Source organism: Bombina bombina, chromosome 4, assembly GCF_027579735.1.
Source record: "Bombina bombina isolate aBomBom1 chromosome 4, aBomBom1.pri, whole genome shotgun sequence".
NCBI lineage: Eukaryota > Metazoa > Chordata > Amphibia > Anura > Bombinatoridae > Bombina > Bombina bombina.
The window spans coordinates 1090343666-1090356906 of record NC_069502.1 but is presented as its reverse complement, the minus strand read 5'-3'; the positions used below and the strand labels follow the sequence as shown (position 1 = coordinate 1090356906).

General features: G+C 40.2%; 1 protein-coding gene across 1 annotated transcript in view; it reads right to left on the bottom strand.

Annotated features, from left to right (window-relative positions):
• Positions 1 to 13241, bottom strand: part of LRPPRC (leucine rich pentatricopeptide repeat containing) — a gene marked incomplete in the record, with an annotated part of 877407 nt that overhangs the window by 797344 nt on the left and 66822 nt on the right.

The following is a 13241-nucleotide window of genomic DNA, read 5'->3' as shown; positions in this document are numbered from 1 at the left end:
ATGGTGGTGACCAGTGGTGGGGAGGAGAGAAGAGAGCTGTCTGGGAGGAATCGGGTACTAAGAAGCAAGTGAGACCTACCCCTAAGACGCAGTACAACCAGCCGAAGGGCTTAAGAAACTTCGGCTATATCGGAGAACTAAGGTAAACTACCACTCTTTATTAATATACCAGCCACACGTCTTGTGCACTTTGATACATATACTTACTTGTAACTAATCTGCCTGGAACTTGGACATTGTTTCCTTTATGTTTTACATGCGCATTCATTTTTAACCCAATTATTTTTAACCTAAGTGTTTTTTTATGGGAGACGTCCGAGTGGATTAGTGTGTTAGGAGGATACCTGTTTATATTAGTCAAATATTTTTTTTATATAAATTTGTCGCTATTGCTTTATTTTGCACTATATCATATTGTTATAGACTTATCCTATAATATAAAAGGCCAAGTGAGTATGCCCGAAGCGGTCATGCGCAGTAGAGATAGCACGAGGACAAACACACCTGGCCTTACCTGACATGCTGTTGCTGCGAAAGTGGGCGTTGCCGGGGTGTGGCGAGCGAGAGAGGGGAAAGAAAGAAAGAGCAAAAGAGAGGGGGGGGAGCGAAAGAGCAAAAGAGAGGGGGGGGAGCGAAAGAGCAAAAGAGAGGGGGGGGAGCGAAAGAGCAAAAGAGAGGGGGGGAGCGAAAGAGCAAAAGGGGGGGGGCGAGCGCAAAAGAGGGGGAGAGAGCGCAAAAGAGGGGGGAGAGAGCGCAAAAGAGGGGGGAGAGAGCGCAAAAGAGGGGGGAAGAGAGCGCAAAAGAGGGGAAGAGAGCGCAAAAGAGGGGAAGAGAGCGCAAAAGAGAGGGGAAGAGAGCGCAAAAGAGAGGGGAAGAGAGCGCAAAAGAGAGGGGAAGAGAGCGCAAAAGAGAGGGGAAGAGAGCGCAAAAGAGAGGGGAAGAGAGCGCAAAAGAGAGGGGAAGAGAGCGCAAAAGAGAGGGGAAGAGAGCGCAAAAGAGAGGGGAAGAGAGCGCAAAAGAGAGGGGAAGAGAGCGCAAAAGAGAGGGGAAGAGAGCGCAAAAGAGAGGGGAAGAGAGCGCAAAAGAGAGGGGAAGAGAGCGCAAAAGAGAGGGGAAGAGAGCGCAAAAGAGAGGGGAAGAGAGCGCAAAAGAGAGGGGAAGAGAGCGCAAAAGAGAGGTCTTAGTACCGCCAGAAGTGAGCCCAGAACCTTTGTAAAAATTCTCGGGCCGTAGCTAACCCAAAGGGAAGAGCTACAAATGGTAATGCCTGTCTAGAAAGGCGAACCTTAGGTACCGATAATGATCTTTGTGAATCGGTATGTGAAGGTAGGCATCCTTTAAGTCCACTGTGGTCATATACTGACCCTCTTGGATCATGGGTAGGATGGTTTGAATAGTTTCCATTTTGAACGATGGAACCCTTAGGAACTTGTTTAAGATCTTTAGGTCCAAGATTGGTCTGAAGGTTCCCTCTTTTTTGGGAACCACAAACAGATTTGAGTAAAACCCTTGCCCTTGTTCCGTTCGCGGAACTGGGTGGATCACTCCCATTACTAAGAGGTCTTGTACACATTGTAGAAATGCCTCTTTCTTTATTAGGTTTGTTGATAACCTTGACAGATGAAATCTCCCTTGTGGAGGAGAAGCTTTGAAGTCCAGAAGGTATCCCTGAGATATGATCTCCAACGTCCAGGGATCCTGGACATCTCTTGCCCAAGCCTGGGCGAAGAGAGAGAGTCTGCCCCCCACTAGATCCTTTTCCGGATAGGGGGCCCTTCCTTCATGCTGTCTTAGGGGCAGAAGTAGGCTTTCTGGCCTGCTTGCCCTTGTTCCAGGACTGGTTGCTTTTCCAACCCTGTCTGTAACAAGCAGCAGTTCCTTCCTGTTTTGGAGCGGAGGAAGTTGATGCTGCTCCTGCCTTGAAATTACGAAAGGCACGAAAATTAGACTGTTTGGCCTTTGATTTGGCCCTATCCTGAGGAAGGGAGTGACCCTTACCTCCAGTAATGTCAGCAATAATTTCTTTCAAGCCGGGCCCGAATAAGGTTTGCCCTTTGAAAGGAATATTAAGCAATTTAGATTTAGAAGTCACATCTGCTGACCAGGATTTAAGCCATAGCGCTCTACGCGCCTGGATGGCAAATCCGGAGTTCTTAGCCGTTAGTTTGGTTAAGTGCACAACGGCGTCCGAAACAAATGCATTAGCTAGCTTAAGTGCTTTAAGCTTGTTCATGATCTCATCCAATGGTGCTGTGCGAATAGCCTCTTCTAGAGACTCAAACCAGAAAGCCGCCGCAGGAGTGACGGGCGCAATGCATGCAAGGGGCTGTAATATAAAACCTTGTTGAACAAACATTTTCTTAAGGTAACCTAATTTTTTATCCATTGGATCTGAGAAAGCACAACTATCCTCCACCGGGATAGTGGTGCGCTTAGCTAAAGTAGAAACTGCTCCCTCCACCATAGGGACCGTCTGCCATAAGTCTCGTGTGGTAGCGTCTATTGGGAACATTTTTCTAAATATCGGAGGAGGGGAAAAGGGCACACCGGGTCTATCCCACTCCTTGCTAATAATCTCTGTAAGCCTTTTAGGTATAGGAAAAACGTCAGTACACACCGGCACCGCATAGTATTTATCCAGCCTACATAACTTCTCTGGGATTGCAACCGTGTCACAATCATTCAGAGCCGCTAACACCTCCCCTAGCAATACACGGAGGTTCTCAAGCTTAAATTTAAAATTTGACATTTCTGAATCCGGTCTCCCTGGATCAGATCCGTCACCCACCGAATGAAGCTCTCCGTCCTCATGTTCTGCAAATTGTGACGCAGTATCGGACATGGCTCTCGTGTCATCAGCGCGCTCTGTCCTTAACCCAGAGCTATCGCGCTTGCCTCTTAACTCAGGCAAATTAGATAATACTTCTTTCATAACATTAGCCATATCTTGCAAAGTGATTTGTAAGGGCCTTGATGTACTTGGCGCCACAACATCACGCACCTCCTGAGCGGGAGGCGCAGGTACTGACACGTGAGGAGAGTTAGGCGGCATAACTTCCCCCTCGATGTCTGGTGATAATTTCTTTACCGGTAAAGACTGACCTTTATTTAAAGTAATATCAATACAATTGGTACACATATTTCTATTGGGCTCCACATTGGCTTTTAAACATAATGAACAAGCAGATTCATCTGTATCAAACATGTTTAAACAGACTAGCAATGAGGCTAGCAAGCTTGGAAATTTTCAGAAAATTTTCAAGCAATGTAAAAACGCTGCTGCGCTTTTAAAAACACAAAAAGACAATTAGAGTTGAAATAACAATGAACTAATTCAGTTATAGCAACCAAATCTTTACATTAAATGTATGAAATTAGCAGAGGATTGCACCCACTAGCAAAAGGATGATTAACCCCTTAATACCCAAAAACGGATAATCAATTTAACAGTTAACGTTTTTATCACAGTCAAACACACTGTCACAGGTCTGCTGTGACTGATTACCTCCCTCAAATATAAATTTTGAAGACCCCTGAGCTCTCTGGAGACGTCCTGGATCAAGGAGGAAGAAACAGGAAGACTATGATTGAATTTTAACTGCGCAACAAGGCGCTAACAAAAGCCCCTCCCACTCATATTACAACAGTGGGAGACCAGCTATAACGGTTTCTATGCAGAAATATACGTTAGCCATGTGGAAAAAATCATGCCCCAAGAGATTTATCACCAAAGTACCTCACAAAACGATTAACATGCCAGTAAACGTTTTAAAAAACAACATTTCAGATGTTGTGTAAAGTTATCACTAAGCCTGCTACCAGTCGCTTCTACTGCAGTTAAGGCTCATACATTATTTCAGTATTAACAGTATTTTTTCAGTCAAATTCTATTCCCTAGAAAATAACTCTACTGTGCATACATTTACCAGCCTGATACCAGTCGCTACTACTGCATTTTAGGCTGTACTTACATCATATGGGTATCGGCAGTGTTTTCTTAGTCATTTCCATTCCTAGAAAATATTTTACTGCACATACCTCATTTGCAGGGGACCCCGCATGCTATTCCCTTTTCTGAAGTTACCCCACTCCTCAGAATGTACGAGAACAGCCAGTGGATCTTAGTTACGTCTGCTAAGATCATAGAAAACGCAGGCAGATTCTTCTTCTAAATACTGCCTGAGAGAAAAAAACAGTACACTCCGGTGCCATTTAAAATAAACTTTTGATTGAAGAATAATTAAGTAAAAAACTCCAACTCCTCTCACGACCTCCTTCTTTGTTGAGAGTTGCAAGAGAATGACTAGATATGACATGTGAGGGGAGGAGCTATATAGCAGCTCTGCTTGGGTGATCCTCTTGCAACTTCCTGTTGGGAAGGAGAATATATCCCATAAGTAATGGATGACCCGTGGACTGAACACACTTAACAAGAGAAATATTAATTTTTACTTCCAGCTCCCGTTTAAGAACAATACAGTTAAAGGGATATGGAACCCAATTTTTTTCTTCATGATTCAGATAGAAAGTTGCTTAAAATTGCATGCCCTAATTTACTACTATTATCAAATTTTTCTTTGTTCTCTTGGTATCTTTATTTGAAAAAGCAGGAATGTAAAATTGATAATAGGAGTAAATTAGAAAGTTGCTTAAAATTGCATGCTCTATCTGAATCATGAAAGAAAAGAAATTGGGTTTCATATCCCTTTAAACTAGCAACATTGAGTTTCAGGGCCAACAACACAAAGCATTTAATAGCTTATTTTATTTTTACAGTGCGACCATGTTCATCATGAGTACATTATAATGGAGGCATACTAATATTATACTTAACATTACAAACAAAACGGAAGAGGGTACCAAAAGTAACACTAGCAAAAACACAGGAAATGTTTCTCCAAGGAAGATACCTCTGAGCAAAAAGAAAAAGAGGGGGGAGAACTGATGCTTCTACAATCTTTTTTCTTCATAGACTTATAGGACAAACATGGAGGCACAGTGCAATCAAGGAACAATGGAGCTATCAAAAAAAAAAAGAAAAAAAAAGGCAACATTTCAAATATGCCCAATAGTGACCTCAGCCTTTATTCTAAATTGCTTAAAAGGATTGTACAACCCATTCTACAAGGATATTTAAATAAATATTACTGAATTCGGCACTAGCACAACACAGAACAAAGTGAAAGCTTTCAGGCAAATGCATAGCTACATTTGTACAAAAAAAAAAAAAAAAAAAAAAAGAAGGTGTAATGCAGAAATTGTCTGCATTATTGTGCTGTGCAATTCATAACCAAAATGGTGTTCATTACTGCTTTTTAGAGGTAATACATCATTTTAAATAAATCATTGAATATATATATATATATATATACACACATATATATATATATATATATATATATATATATACACACATACATACACATATATATGAGTCTTATAACCTCTATTTCCTTTATGTGATTTATAATAATATATATATATATATATATATATATATGTGTGTATGTATATATGTGTATGTATATATATGTATGTATATATATGTATGTGTATATATATATATATATATATATATGTGTATGTATGTATGTATGTATGTATATATATATATATATATATATGTGTGTATGTATGTATGTATGTATGTATGTATGTATGTATACATATACATATATATACATACACATACATATATATACATACATATATACATATATATATATACATATATATATATATATATATATATATATATATATATATATATATACACACACATGGCGAACATTATTATATATATTATTATTATAAATCACATAAAGGAAATAGAGGTTATAAGACTCAATAGTTTGAAAAACTAATTTTAGATTTCAGAAATGTTTTGTAAATATACTTCAGTTACCTGTGGTTTGATTAATTTTTCTTCAAATAAATGCTTAAAGTGATTAGTTTTCTTTTATAGTTGTATATATACCCCAAAATAAGTTAACAGCATGGATCTCATCCCACATACAAACCAAAAAATAAAATAAAAAATGGATGTCCATCCTGCCTCCCACTAGCTATATTTGAAACATACTGCATATTCTTCACTATACATTTCCTTCTTAATATGGAAAGAGTCCACAGCTGCATTCCTTACTTGTGGAAAATACTGAACCTGGCCACCAGGAGGCGGTAAAGACACCCCAGTCAAAGGTTTAAATACCTCACAGGAGGTTGGCAGAGAAGTGTCAGAAGATTTCGGAGTAGTCTTTTATGGAGGGTAGTACTCTTCAAGATGGGACAAGAGTTTTAAGTAGTCCTGTCAGCCTTTCCGTGAGAGAATGAAAGTTAGAGTCTGGAGATGCAGGGAGAGTCTTTCCGCGAACATCTCCCAACTCATTAACAGCTCCATAAGCAATCAGCGTTGACGACTTTCACTGCCTGCTTTATTCTCTCAAGTCCATGTCAGAAGCGACACTACTATCCGTCGCACTTGAAGGGCCGTGTTACTGTTCCACGGCATAGATTCTGGTAAGATCGTTTAATTTTTATACATGTATGATAACGCAAGAAGACAGGCTCACAGTGTGACTCCTTTTATCTGTATATAATCAAGGATTAATATCTCCTGAGGGGGATTATTGAACAGTGGGGAATAATCTTATATGTTTATTTGATTTTATGCTGCTTTTATGTGTGAGATGTTATAGGCTCATAGGCTGTTATGGAAGATACAGGTTTCACTTTCTTTTGAGAGCTGTGTAGCTTACAAGTTTGGCACCTTTTTTCATATAGCAGAGACAGTCCTGCATTGCGCAGTTTTCATTCCCTCTTTCCTGACCGGGTGTTTATCAGAGAGGAGTCATAAATCTCTGTACTGTCTGGGTCATAGGATGTGGGGAATGCCCCAGCCATTGGGGTATAAAGGTGCAGTTTTTGTGAATAAAATAAGATGGTTTTATTTTCTATAGTTCTCCGCTTATTGCACTAGCAACTGAGGATTCTGTTACTTTAGAGGGTATGCCCTCTATTCCCAAAGAGTTATTCCTGTTTATATTGTGAGGAGGCCTTAGATCCGCCCTCTCAATTATTTTCCATATGCCTTCATAATGTAATAATAGCAAACATGTTTGATACCACGGAGCCATCCACCTCTGAGGAGTTGTCATCCAGTGAGGTGCATACCCTACATTCTGCTCTCTCTACACGTGCAGTTTCCCATAGCATTGCTGATCCTCCAACTGGAGGGGGTCTTTTTTTCCACCAGACATAACTGCACAGTTCAGATGGCGGTGTCTGTGGCCTTTAATGCTTTACCTCTCCCTTCCAAGCGCAAGTGAAAGGTTACATTTTGAATTGTGCTGCCTCTAAACCTCCAGTTGCGGAGGAACCAGACTTTAGTTTTAGGAATTTGCGCTTTCTTCTAAAGGAGGTTTTTTGCGAATTCAGAGGTTCCAGAAGCCAAATTGCCTGATGAACCTTTGATTCCTAAATTGGATAGAGTTTGAGGTTAGGGTGGTACCTTATCCTTCCCTGCTCCTTTTAGATGGCGAACATTATTAAGAATGAATGGGACGAAGCTAGGTCAACAATGGAATGGTCGCACATCACTTGAGCTCCATAATACCTATTCTTATGTTAGCAAATGACCACTCAGTTGACCAACTAATACTTTAAAAGTGAGACAGAAGTCTGGCAAGATAAGACCAAAGGATGCAACCTACATCTTAAGTAGACGAGACAGCCGAGCTGTATATCTGGTTAGTGGACCATCAGGTGTAGACGCCATTGGGAAGCAGCCATTTTTTTGCCCTCATGGCATTCTACAACCCAGATAACTCAGGCTCCTCCACATATTGCCTATAAGAACTCTTGGGAAGCAACTGGATTACATAGCCATGGAAGAACTCTGTAATACTGTGGATACAGTGTTCAAGGATATGAAGAGAGAGCTTTTCCAGATTCTTATTAGACGAACCTATCTCCCATACCCCGCTAAAGGGCAACCGATGAAGCTGGAGAAGGAACCCGCTTATAGTACTGAAGTACGTGAGACACAGAGCCAGCAGGAACTGCAGCCATATATCTTACCATTGTTAGATGGTGTTTCTGCTGCGGAATGGCTGAGCGAGGAGGAGCATGTGCCGCGAGGAGTCGCCGCAGTCACCCGCTGGAGTCGTGAGATCCGGGGATAGATCTCTGCCTAAGCTGATCGTGACTAAGAAGCGGGAGACACCGGGAAGCTGCCGGAGGTGAATATCTATAGTGTGACGGGCGGCGAGACCCCAGACAGTCATCCCATTGCAGAAACTGTTTTGGCCCTGAGAGGAGCGCTGTCAAGCTATTAGGGTATCCCTTGCAATCGGGATATTTTTCCCAGAACGGCTTTTCTGACAAACTTCAGAGCTTTATTTTGCTTTTGGGAACAGACCATGCAGCTAGCACTGAAACTTCACCTGTAAATGCTGTGCAAATGCCTATAAAGGAGGGTCCCCTTGACGTTCTTCAGGAAAGAATTAAGGCCTTGAGGTTGCTAATTATTTTATCTGTAATGCTAATATGCAGATTATTTGTCTAAATACTACAGTTTCAGCTTTTTCTGTTCAGGCCCATCGGGCTCTGGCTGAAGTCATGATCTGCGGATACGACTTCTAAGTCTAGTCTTAAATCCAAGCAGAGCAAGAAGCCCGCTGAGGCTAAGTCAGCATGAATGGGCGGTCCCCGGTCCTCTTCTGGATCATGTAGGGGGGGCAAACTGTTGCTCTTTTCAGTCGCTTGGTTCAGGGACGTGCAGGATCCATGGGTTCTGGAGGTCATAGCTCAGGGTTACAAGATAGGTTTTAAGTCTCAGCCACCCAGGGGCAGATTCCTCCTCTCAAACCTGTCTTCCTGACCAGAAAAGAGGGAAGTCTTTCTGGGGTGCGTACGGGAACTGTCCTCTTAGGAGTTATTGTCCCGGTGCCTATTGCAGAGAGAGGTTTGGGGTACTATTCAAACGTTTTCGTGGTCTAAAAAGGAGGAGGGAACTTTCCGTCTGATTCTGGACCTAAAGTGCTTAAACAAGTTTTTATATGTCCCCTCGTTCAAGATGGAGACAATAAGGTCCACACATTCCGGGTGTGGACAACTGGGAAGCGGTTTTCCTCAGCAGATAATTCTTTCATCCGGGGGAATGGTCTCTCCATCCCGGGTGTTTGAAGAGATTTGCAAGGAGGAGGATCTTATGAAGTCTCAATACCAAGCTAGACAGATATGGGTCGAGGTACAGGGATCCTCAGGCGGAGCTAACGGATGCTTTGCAGTTTATTTTATGGAAGAATTGTCATTTCCCTATTTTACATGTTTGTTTTCAGATTAAGTTCACTAGATATTGCATGATCCATATAGGTTTATAAGCTTGCTCAGCTCCTCTAAACTTCCTTATGATGTCCTATAGTACTAAAGGGACATGAAACCCAAACATTTCTTAAATGATTAAGATAAGAATACAACTTTAAAAAAAGTTTCCAATTTACTTTTATTATGAAGAGATGTCTAGATAGGTAGTGCGCACGTCTGGAGCACTACATGACAGTAAATAGTGCTGCCCTCTAGTGCTCTTCCTAATGTATAACACTGTTGCAAAACTGCTGCCATATAGTGCTGCAGACACGTGCACTCTCCTGACCTTTTTTTGTGCTTTTCAACAAATGGTATCAAGAAAATTAAGAAAATTTGATAACAGAGGTAAATTAAAAGAGTTGTTTAAGGACTTCCGGTGGGTGGCGTTCCAAGATAGCTTCATTCCTCTGAAGCTCAGAGAACCCTGGAGAAAGAAAACCCTTAAGCAGCCCGAACCCATTGCTACGTATCCGAGAATCAAGGCGGATAGAGAAACTATCATCTTCTCTCCCACGGAAGTCATATTAAAAGTAAAAAGCCGTTTGGCATACTGGCGTGTCCTTAAGCGCCACACTGTACATAGTAATCCTCACAGAATCCTATGTGCTTGTTTCCTTCCCGATGGAGGCAGAAAACTATGTTACCGCACAGTTACTCGAAACTTTCCTGCCTACATTTGATCGCTTATCCTTCAGCTTTAAAACTTTGCACAAAGCGATTCAATTAACTGGAGGGGCCTACCCTAAGGAACTTGACTCTGTGAATGAGCAAATTTGCTTCTCAGTACGAGACCCGCAACACGCACCCGCTACAAATCTACAAGGGTACGCTGCATCTGACGACCCAGCAATCCTTTTCTCAGACTTGGCAGAGGGATCTCTGTCTTGCCGTAAGGAACAGGCTCTGCACTCACTCGCTATGGCTACTACGAAACCGGAGAGATTCCGTGGAGCCTGTAGATTAGACACCCCAGTGGAGGACCTAACTTTGGGCACTGAGAGGCAGGGCATGGAATCATTACCTATACCTGAGCCGCTGCAGGACTTATCCGTTGCACATGTTGGGAACTTTGCCCCCGGAATTGATGACGGTCCTTCGGATGCCCCGCAACCCTCAAGTCTTGGCCCGCGGCAGCCCCTTACAGAAACATCACTTGGGCTCCATGCATTTACAAGAGGCGCGGCTATGTTTTCCCCCCAGCGCTTGCAGTTGTCAGGTGGATTACCTCTCCTATGTTGTTCTGTATATCGAGCAAGCTGGCTGCCTGACTGTTGTTCCTCGGGAGTACCCGGATTCACCCGCAGAGCAAGAGGCATTGGCTGATATCTCCCCCCCAGACTAACTCACACATCATCATGGTATGGCTCCCTTTGTTTAGTGGGTCACACTGATACAGGGGAGAATTGCTGCCACCACCTCTGTGTAACTTGAATTGTATCTTACATAAATTTTAGCTAATCAAATTTAAAAAAAGCTTTGTCAACGGTAATGCACAACATATCAAAACAATGCATGTGATGTTGATGCCCTATAACTGCCTCTATGTGCTAAACACTTGCTACAGCCATATAATCTTTATTTTATTAATGATAGAACTAATGATTTTCTATCAAAAGCTAACTTATAAATCCCTGCAAGGAATACACTAACTGATACACAGTATTGGAAATGCTTGAACACCTGCTTTCTCACACTGACTACCTCACTAATCATGCCAACAGTATTCAGGAGTAGCTAACAGAATTGCCCATCAAAATATATATATATATATATATATATATATATATATATATATATATATATATATATATATATATATATATATATATATATCTATATCTCTTAAAATTGAAGGTGTCCCATCTCTCTATGTAAAATTACTGCTACACTCAGAGGGGATCTTGGTACTTATGTTCTGTTTGTATGTTTGTTTTATGTTTTGTTACTTTTTGTTAGTTTGATTTAGGTTTAGTTTAATTAAGTTTAAAATTAGAGAGTTTAGGGGGCAAATGGTGAAAACTCCTTGGTAATATAATTATGAAAACTACTCAGTACTGCTCATATTTGTGAAATCCATGTCTTTTATTCTCATTTGTTATGTACCACATGCTTTTATTGCAATATTTGTTGTAAATTTAGACCCTGTACAATTTTGAACTATTTTTATGTAATTGTTTACATGTCATATACCTAATCTCTAGTGAAGAATAAGTATAAAGCACCTAAATCGCTGGGTAATAGCTGGCCCAACGTACTGACCAGACTTCAATATAGTTTAAAAGCCCTTATTACATTATAATGACATAAAAAAAAACATAATAGGGGGTTAAATGTTAAAATCTTGATTACAGAGAATAATACCATAAAAACAAACACATATAAAACCAAATAAAATGCAGTGATAATAAGATCCGGATCTAGTAAGTCTCCTAAATGTTCAATGAATGTCCAAGAAGCTGTCCTATATGTAAAATCCTGAAAATACTTGAAAAGTCACACAGTCACAAAGGGTTTGTCCTCCAAATGTTGAGAATGGCAAAACTGAAGTGATGCAAACAATGAAAAAATTCAAAAAACTGAAGTGATGATAAAATCAATGTAAACGGTATGTGAAAAATGTAAAAAATTGGTGAAGAGATATATATATATATATATATATATATATATATATATATATATATATATATATATATATATATAAATACAAAACAAATTATAAAAATATTAGTGTAAAAATGATGAAAAAATGTGGTGAAAAATATGGTGAAAAATATAAGTCAAAAAATGTGTTAGCCAAAAATTGTGAGAAAAAGAAACCAAAAAACAGTCCTCCAGAGATGATCCTGATAGTAGTTGTGTCTGTAAATCCTATTTGGTGTAGTGTCCCAGTGTCAATCCTATATGATGTAGTGTCCTATAAACAATAAAATAACAGTGTATTCCGTATAAATAAAATAACAATGATTAGAATTTTGCTTACCCAGTATCGACGTGTTTCGGCCCCTATGAGGCCTTTTTCAAGACATACAATTGTGTGACACAATTGGCCTTATATAGGGTAAGCAATCAAACAAACAAAGTAAATTTTGGCGCCAAAACCGTTACTTTTTGGGCCACCCACTTCCTGTTTGTGCTGTATTATGGGTAAAGGGCTCTAATCTCAAGAATAACTATCTAAAAGAGTCCTGTTTTAGAGATAAGGCTGTGTAGACTACTTCACTGTTTTGTACAATTATAATCAGTATCCTTAAAATGTTCTGAAATTGTGAATTGTATTAAAAAATGTATTAAAAATTACGAATGGTGTGCAATGACATCACTTCCGGTTTCGTCAAAACCGGAAGTATGTCATGGAGATTTGTTATACATTTCTGAGATGAATAATATCACCTATAACTAAACGTAGCCTATCACCACGTCCCTGCTAGCTTCAACATAGTGTGGAATTCATATAAAAACGTATATCCCCACATCACACCAAACCGGTTTGGCGTGATGTGGGGATATACGTTTTTATATGTTTTTATATGAATTCCACACTATGTTGAAGCTAGCAGGGACGTGGTGATAGGCTACGTTTAGTTGTAGGTGATATTATTCATCTCAGAAATGTATAACAAATCTCCATGACATACTTCCGGTTTTGACGAAACCGGAAGTGATGTCATTGCACACCATTCGTAATTTTTAATACAATTCACAATTTCAGAACATTTTAAGGATACCGATTATAATTGTACAAAACAGTGAAGTAGTCTACACAGCCTTAACTCTAAAACAGGACACTTTTAGATAGTTATTCTTGAGATTAGAGCCCTTTACCCATAATACAGCACAAACAGGAAGTGAGTGGCCCAAAAAGTAACGGTTTT